Source organism: Leptonychotes weddellii, chromosome 15 (genome assembly GCF_054177405.1).
Source record: "Leptonychotes weddellii isolate Sample4059 chromosome 15, ASM5417740v2, whole genome shotgun sequence".
Taxonomy (NCBI): Eukaryota; Metazoa; Chordata; class Mammalia; order Carnivora; family Phocidae; genus Leptonychotes; species Leptonychotes weddellii.
The window spans coordinates 4,944,945-4,952,165 of NC_138383.1; the positions used below are offsets into that span (position 1 = coordinate 4,944,945).

Here is a 7,221-nt window from a genome sequence, read left to right on the forward strand (position 1 = left end):
AAGGAAGATCGATTTATTTACGTTGGGTATCTTGGGTTCTCACTGCTATGATTTTGCTTATTTTGTGCCACTGTCCCAAATCGAGAGACAGTTCTCTTGGGATTAACAGTTACACTAATTATTTGTTTGAAGGGTTAACATTTTTTTTGAGTTGGCTTTTTTACTTGGTTTAGTTTGACTGGTTTCTGTTTGATGTTTCTGTCTCTCCCTGTCTAGGAAGCTATTTTGCCAGCCACTTCATTATGGGAGGAGAGAAGTTTGACTCCACGCACCCTGAGGGTTACCTGTTTGGAGAGAACAGTGATCTGAACTTTCTGGGGAACAGACCAGTAACGGTATGGTTATAACCTGTTTACTTCCAGGTGGGGCTTCGGTGGCCAATTCAAACAGTCTTATAAAGTTTGTAATCACTGGCTCAGCAGTGTGTGTAGCTTGGTGTGAGTTGAGAGGGGCCCTGGGAGCCAGACCACAGCCCTTTTGCTGGCAGTGGGTCTCTTGTCCCTAGAGGCTGACCCGTGGAAAGGCTGCTGGAGTCTGCCTAAGGGTGAGGACATCTCCCATGCTCTGGCTGTCCTAAGGATTCTTGTCTCTGCCTAAATACCACCTCCATAGACAGCCCCCTCCCAGCTCTGCTAGCGCATCCTCACCTTGCTTTTTTCCTTCCTCATAGCACTTAACAGCATATAGGCTTTTATTTCTGTCTCGCCCTCTGTTTATTATCTGCCTTTTCTTTTAGAATGTAAACTTCACAGGACAGGAGGTATTTTTACTGTTGCACCCCAGCACCTAGAACAAAGCCTGGTACATACTGACCAGCCCTTAAAGATTTGTTGAATGAATGACCGAAAAGTTTTCCCTTGATATCTGAATTGATATTAGACTCTGTCTCTGTTCATTCAACTCATTCCATAAACTCTTATGGAGCATCTTCTCTGCACCCAGCTGAGGCTTCGGAAGAATGGCTGCCATATGGCTTGTGAGTAGCCGCTGTGTGCCAAGGAAGGTCCTCGAGACTTTTCAGACATTATTCCTAATCTTCATAAGGAACCACCTGACAGATTTATCATTATTATTTTTTTTAAAGTAAGCTTTATGCCTAACGTGTGAGACTTGAACTTACCACCCCGAGGTCAAGAGTCTCGTTCTCGGGTATTAAGGAGGGCACTTGTGACGAGCACCAGGTGTCGTATGTAAGTGGTGAATCACGAAATCCTACACCTGAAACTAATATTACAGTCTGTTAACTAACTGGGATTTATTTTTTTTTAAAGATTTTATTTATCTGAGAGAGAGAATGAGAGAGAGAGAGCACATGAGAGGGGGGAGGGTGGAGGGAGAAGCGGGCTCCCCGCCGAGCAGGGAGCCCGATGCGGGACTCGATCCCGGGACTCCAGGATCATGACCTGAGCCGAAGGCAGCCGCTCAACCAACTGAGCCACCCAGGCGCCCAACTAACTGGGATTTAAATAAAAACTTGAAAAAATAAAAGTCACGTGCTCTGCCGACTGATCCAGCTATGCGCCCCAGAAGATTTATTATTTACCCCATTTTATAAGAGGGAGACCTGAGGTTCCAAGAAACGAGTAATGACAATACTAGCGTTTGCGAAGCGCATGCTATGTTCCAGGCACTGTTCTCAGTGTTTACATGAAGTTTTCCCAAAGTCAAATAACCAGGTCTGCATGGCCGCAGATCAGTAACCTTTCCACTGCTTCCCATTGCTTCAACATCTCCTACCTTCCTCCAGAAGCTCCCAGTGTATGGGGCAGACAAAACATAGGAACAGGGAATGTCTGAATAGCAGCAGAGGTCTGAAGTGATGGGATGCTGTGGGGCTCGAGAGCGGGAGAGGAGGACAGCGTGCGCAGGTCGCTGGTGCTGAGAAGAGGTGGAGGGTGTTGAGCGAGGCTTTGGAGATGCCTGGGTTTTCACCAGCGGGGTGGGGAAGGGGCTTTGCAGGAGAGAGGTGCAGAGGATGGGCCTAAAAGCATTCCCATTGTTGAATCAGCAAACATTTACCAAGCAACTGCTATGTGCCAGCACTGTGATAGGTGCTGGGGATACAAAGCTGAAATGAGCATGGTTTGTTTCTCCCTGGAACAAATAAGGAAGCCAGTCTGGCGGAAGTGGACATTTCCTGATGGCAAAACACGATTGGAAAGGTAGGTGGGGGACTCCATTACCTCCAGAGGTTTTTGACTCGTTCCTGTAGGCTGTGGGGAATAGTGAAGATTTTTAGGCAGATAAGTGACCTGGAGAAATTTTTTTTTTTTTTTTAAATGATATGTTTCCATTGTTTTCTTCTTTTGTATCTGGAGTGACCCCCTCCTCTCATTCACAGTCCAGGAGTGCTTTCAAAATGCCCCATCCTTTCTGCTTCACGTTTAGTCCTGCCAACTAATGGTCATCCAATGTCTGCTCTTTTTTTTTTTAAAGGTTTTATTTATTTATTTGACAGAGAGAGACACAGCGAGAGAGGGAACAGAAGCAGGGGGAGTGGGAGAGGGAGAAGCAGGCTCTCTGCAGAGCAGGGAGCCGGATGCGGGGCTTGATCCCAGAACCCTGGGATCATGACCTGAGCCAAAGGCAGACACTTAACGACTGAGCCACCCAGGCGCCCCAAATGTCTGCTCTTTGATTTTGTTACTCTGCCTTAGCAATTAGAGTAGAGGGATCTTTCTTTTTTGATAGAGCCAGTAAGAATTTTGTCTCCCTCCGCGGGAGTCAGCTCGTGCTTGGAAAACGGCCCTTTCTTCTTCTTTTTTTTTTTAGATTTTATTTATTTGACAGAGAGAGACACAGCGAGAGAGGAACCACAAGCAGGGGCAGAGGCAGAGGGAGAAATAGGCTCCCCGCGGAGCAGGGAGCCCGATGCGGGGCTCGATCCCAGGACCCTGGGAACATGACCTGAGCCGAAGGCAGACGCTTAACGACTGAGCCACCCAGGCGCCCCGGCCCTTTCTTCTTATGGGGACTTGCCATTTGCATCGGTTACTCCCTTTCTGTTTCCTTCCCTCTGTTGTCAGAATAGGGGTTTTTTTGTTTTTAATTTTGAACTTTTCAGGCCATAGAGATTATTTAAAAACAAATAAATGCTTCCCTGGGGTCATTTGGAGCTTTCTGCTGGCTGGCACACCTTCCCAGTTCAGTTGCCTCATTGACACTTCTCTGTGAACCTGTGAGGGACTGAGCTCCTCCCGAAGCCCTGAGCAGCTTTGACCTTACACTTGAGACTTTTTCCCAAGGAGTGTCAACACTGGACTTTTTGTTGTTGTTTCTATGTGGTCATCATTAAATATGTTTGATGCTGTACCAAGCAAATGTTTCCAAAAGACATCAAATCAGAGTAACTTCAGATAGGCAGCTCGAACTGTAGTGTACAGAATGAACGCGGCATGTTCCCTTTTCTTTCCCCACACGTTATTCCATAGTGGTAACAGCGAACGTTTACTGGACACTTCCTGTTTGCAAGGCCTGGTTGTTCTAAGCTCTTCATCTGTGTCCTCTCATTTTGTCCTCACACCCTGATGAGGAAGGTCCTTATTGGACAGATGAGGAACATGGGCACCAGGAATTTAAGCAAGGATCAGCAAGCCTGTAAGTGATTGAATCAGGATTTGAACCTAGCAGTCCAGCTCTAGAGGCTGAAGCGCTCTGTTGTTGCTGCTCCGTCAGGGCGTGTGTGCTCAGGATCTCTGCCCACATCATGTCGGTGAGTCTGTCCGAGTAGGTCATCAAGTGCAAATTGTGAGATGCGGAGAGAGATCTAAAAGTAGACCTAGTGGCAGGGACATGATCTCTTGGAGTATCTCTTGGGAGAGCTGCTATGTGGTGTGTAATTCCATCTGCCGCTGTGACCTCTGTGTTTTGCTGTTACTGCACATCACACCTGATTAGGGGACGGCCCAGAGATTGGGGATGGACTTGTAGCTTGATTTCTGAGGAATGGACTTCTACTCTCTAGAAACATGTCCCTGGGGTCCATAACTGGGCATCCGGTTGCAGAAGAGAGAAAACAGCCTTTTAAAGGCATCAAGCAGCTCCTCCTTCCAGAGAGTATGAAGATGGGGAGAGGAAGATGTTGAAATAAATTGTTATATAAAATATAAATACCATAGACTTCTTGGCTTGTGGGACTTGTGGTCTTTCCTATCATTTCTGACTGATCAGACTTCAAAGTATCTCCTGCAAACGTATCACTCGGCCTATAGTTTGTACCAGAGCCCTGCTGATCTAAACTGACAATAATCCGTCAAAGCCAAATTTAGTATCAAGTCCTAAGGGTCAGATTTAAAGAACGAGAGTGTGCATATACCTAGAAGGATGGTGGAAGAGAGGCTAGAATCAAGATTTCAGGTTTCGTTTACATCTTACCATTAAACCCTTTGCAACCCTGGCAGATCTATTGCTAAGGCTCTCAAATTACCCAGTGTAAATGGGGAGAGTTCTAACATTATAGGAATGTGATGCTTGAAAAATGCCTTGGAATTGCTGGATAAGAAGAAGCCCAGAGCAATGATGGCTACAGTGCTATTCCCTCAGGTCGGTTATTTATGCAGCTACTGAGAGTTTTCGGTGGAGAGAATATTCACTGGCTTTTAAGTAACCGTCTTAAGTAGTGAACAGGGCTTCTGAAGGTCTTTCTGCTCTGATCCCTGCATCTAGAGGAGCTAAGATCCCTGTGTTTGTGCATCACAGTTATAAAATGTTAAATAAAGACCATCCTTCCCCTTCCTAGGTGGGGAAGAGCCGGTGCTGATTTTTTGCTCCTTTACTGAGCTAGGTCTTCTTTTGTCAAGGTAAATTACTGCGAAAACTCTAAGTTATTTAGAGGCTCAGTGAACTGAGGATTGACAGAGAATCAAATGATACCTGTGTCCAAATGTATCCTCTCACCTTTGAGGAAAGTAGTTGAGTTTTGGTCAAGCCCCTGATACTCCACGTCATCTTGTGTGTTCTGTCCCTGGGCCGCTGGGGACGGCTTTTTCCTCCTCATGCTCCCTGCAGCCAGGGCTGCACAGCTGGCCTTAAGAACCAAGGTGCAGGGCGCCTGGGTGGCTCAGTTGGTTAAGCGACTGCCTTCGGCTCAGGTCATGATCCTGGAGTCCCTGGATCGAGTCCCGCGTCGGGCTCCCTGCTCGGCAGGGAGTCTGCTTCTCCCTCTGACCCTCCCCCCTCTCATGTGCTCTCTCTCATTCTCTCTCTCTCTCAAATAAATAAATAAAATCTTTAAAAAAAAAAAAAAAAAGAACCAAGGTGCACACAGGGGGGCCTTTCTTCTCCCCCTAATAGAGACACACCCAATCAAGTCTCTCTAAATTGAGCCCCTTTATTCACATGTGTGCAGGAAGAGCAGGGTATTTTATTATATTTTTTATTTATTTGAGAGAGAATGAAAGTGAGAGAGATCACAGAGGGAGAGGGAGAAGCAGGCTCCCTGCTGAGTGGAGATCCCGATACAGGGCTCGATTCCAGGACCTGGAGATCATGACCTGAGCCGAAGGCAGACACTTCACGGACTGAGCCACCCAGGCGCCCTGAGAGCAAGTTATTTAAAGGAACTTGACAGTATATCCATTTGTGCAGTAGAGTTTTACACATATGGAGCTTTGTGTCAGTCATGGTGCCATTCATTCGTTCAGTAAGTATTTGCAAATCATATGCTGTGCTAACAACCGGGAGTGCAAAGATGAAAAAGACTCGGCCCCTGCCCTGCGGCACTGCCAGTGTGATGGGGCAGATTGCCCCTGACTGTGACGTGTTCTGGTAAGTTCTATGTGACTGTATGAGAGACAGGGCCAGAGTGCTCTGAGAGCAGAGAGGAGTGAGGATGCCTTCTACCCAGGACACTGGCTCTGAGAGATGACTCCTTGGACTGGGCGGGATGAGCAGGATTTCCCAAGTGGATATTGGGAAGGTCATCAAGGCAGAATTAACAAGCAATGTAAGGAAGCAACTAAGATGCAGACATGCCTGTTGGGTTTCCAGAATGGTGAGTGGGCTGTAAGGATTGGATTTTGAGGGATGTTGGCGAGAGGTGAGGTTGGAAAGACAAACTGGGCCCACGTTTGAAGGGTCATGAGGATTGTACTGAGAAGTTTATGCCTTTCTCTGTAAGGCAGCAAGGAAGGTCATACTCATGAGTTGCTTTGTCACTGACCGGCTTCGTGGTGGTGCTGTTTCAGGTATCAGCCATGAGTGAGCCTCAGTTTTCCCGTCTACAAAAATACCTATCTTGCAGATACATTTTAAGAATTCAAAGAATGACAGTTATTATGATTTGATTGACCTTTCAGAAAGTTAATTCTTTTTTTTTTTTTTTAAGATTTTATTTATTTATATATCAGAGAGAGACACAGCGAGAGAGGGAACACAAGCAGGGGGAGTGGGAGAGGGAGAAGCAAGCTTCCCGCTGAGCAGGGAGCCCGACGTGGGGCTCGATTCCAGGACCCCGGGATCATGACCTGAGCCGAAGGCAGACGCTTAACGACTGAGCCACCCAGGAGCCCCTAGAAAGTTAATTCTTTAAATCACCTCATGGTGTAGAGAGTGAATTGGAAAGACAAAAGATGAGGGACCAGTTAGGTAGTGGTTTGTTTTAGTTAAGGAAGAAGATACAAAGTGCCTGAGCTAGAATAGTGGCATTAAAAATAAAGATGGTGCAGATTCAAGAATTGTGGGCAGTATGACTTGAAGGCAGGGAGTAGTTAGGGACATGAGGAGCAACCTCTGTGGGAGAGCTAACACTTAGACTGGATGCTGTGTGTGGGTTTTATCTGCAGTTTGGTTTGTGCCCAGGCCCCAGTGTCCTCAGATGGGTCAGTCACAATACAGGCACCCTGCGTTCGACTGCTCGGGCTGCTGAAACAAAACACCGTAAACTAGGGGCCTGAACAACAGGTATTCATGCTCAAGTTCTGGAGGCTGGGAAGGCCGAGATCAAGGTGCTGGCAGATTTAGTTCTGGTGAGGGCCTTCTTGCAATTGACTTTCTTGCTGGGTCCTCACATGCTGGAAAGAGAGTGCTCTCTCCCTCTTCGTCTCTTTTTAAGGACACTAATCTCATCTTGAGAGACCCACCATTATGACCTCATCTAACCCGAATTACTTCCCCAAAGCCTCATCTCCAAATACAGTCCCATTGGGGGTTAGGCCTTCAACATATGAATTTTTAGCAGGACATACAAGAGCCCATGGCAAGAACATGCCTCTTTTCTGTGGG

General features: G+C 46.8%; 1 long non-coding RNA gene across 1 annotated transcript in view; it reads left to right on the forward strand.

The window, feature by feature from the left end:
• LOC145717274 (uncharacterized) overlaps nucleotides 1–6,355 on the forward strand; it is a 29,263-nt gene extending 22,908 nt beyond the window's left edge. The window contains exons 2-3 of the long non-coding RNA XR_014140379.1: nucleotides 217–5,039; nucleotides 5,257–6,355. This is a non-coding gene — a long non-coding RNA (uncharacterized LOC145717274). The remainder of the gene's footprint in view (nucleotides 1–216; nucleotides 5,040–5,256) is intronic.
• Nucleotides 6,356–7,221: the final 866 nt, after the last annotated feature.